Source organism: Penaeus monodon, chromosome 30 (assembly GCF_015228065.2).
Source record: "Penaeus monodon isolate SGIC_2016 chromosome 30, NSTDA_Pmon_1, whole genome shotgun sequence".
Lineage (NCBI taxonomy): Eukaryota > Metazoa > Arthropoda > Malacostraca > Decapoda > Penaeidae > Penaeus > Penaeus monodon.
This window is the reverse complement of record NC_051415.1, coordinates 4,163,495-4,164,521: the sequence shown is the minus strand read 5'-3', so window position 1 is coordinate 4,164,521 and position 1,027 is coordinate 4,163,495. Positions and strand designations below refer to the sequence as shown.

The window sequence follows — 1,027 nt, the reverse complement described above, 5'->3', positions numbered from 1 at the left end:
AATAAGGATGGACTTTTATGCATTTTATGGTATATATTTCCTTATATGTTTAAGCTTGATTTGCCGTTCTTTCGTTTTCGACTGAGCTGTTCTGTTTTCGGTGAGCTTAGACTCTTTTAGACTGTTTGTTACAGTTACCCTTTTCACATTATTTGCCGTTTTCTATGATCCTTAAGCTGTTTTGTCTCCATTTTTTTCTTAAGAAAAAGAAAACAAAGAACAAAAAGAAAATAAAAAAGCAAAGAAAACAAAGAATAAAACAAATAAAGCAGAGAAAGAGACAAAGTAAATAAAGAAGACAACAAAGAAAGCAGAGAAATAGACAAAGTAAATATAGAAGACGAAGAGATTTAGCAAACACGGTTCTTGAAGCTAGCTGTCTCCACTTCAGGCAAGGCAGTATTAAGACAAGGTCAAGGGTCTGTAACTTCCAGGAAAAGGTTAACATGCGACAAGGTCTCGCCACGGCATCTTGAGAAAGTTGAAACATTAAACAGCTGCAGAATGGCCCTGGTGTCGCGAAGTGAGCCGAGAATACGACTCAAGACGATGAGAGTCTGTAAAAGCTGATGTGCTTAGAAAAAAAAGTATAATAACACGTATGAATGTGTAAAATATTATCTGAATATATTTTTAAAAAGATGAATGAATTAAGGCACAATGATAATGGAATGATTTCTGCACTTCCGGCGCGTAAAATTTTGATACAATTAAGAAGATTTCGCAGCTCTTACCGCGAGGGTGTGACCGAATAAACTCTACGGGGACCAATTGCCATATTTAACTTACATGATTATGAACGCAAACGATTTTTTTTACTCCATAAGACGATCTAAGCAGAGCAAGTGTATATACTCACACACTCGGGTAATATAAGAAAACACAGAAGAGGAGGAAACACCGGGAATGATAATGTTGTTTGCTGGAGTGAGAAACTCTTCCAAACTTGCGGAGTTGCTCGGAACTCGTCCCTCGCATAACAATGTGAAGCATGCAGGAGGGAGAAAGGAGCGTAAAGCAACGTGTG

The 1,027-nt window shown here is 37.5% G+C and overlaps 1 protein-coding gene across 1 annotated transcript in view; it reads right to left on the bottom strand.

Annotated features, from left to right (window-relative positions):
• The window catches only part of LOC119592472 (5-hydroxytryptamine receptor 2C-like), a gene marked incomplete at its 5' end in the record, with an annotated part of 40,641 nt that overhangs the window by 9,985 nt on the left and 29,629 nt on the right, over nucleotides 1-1,027 (bottom strand).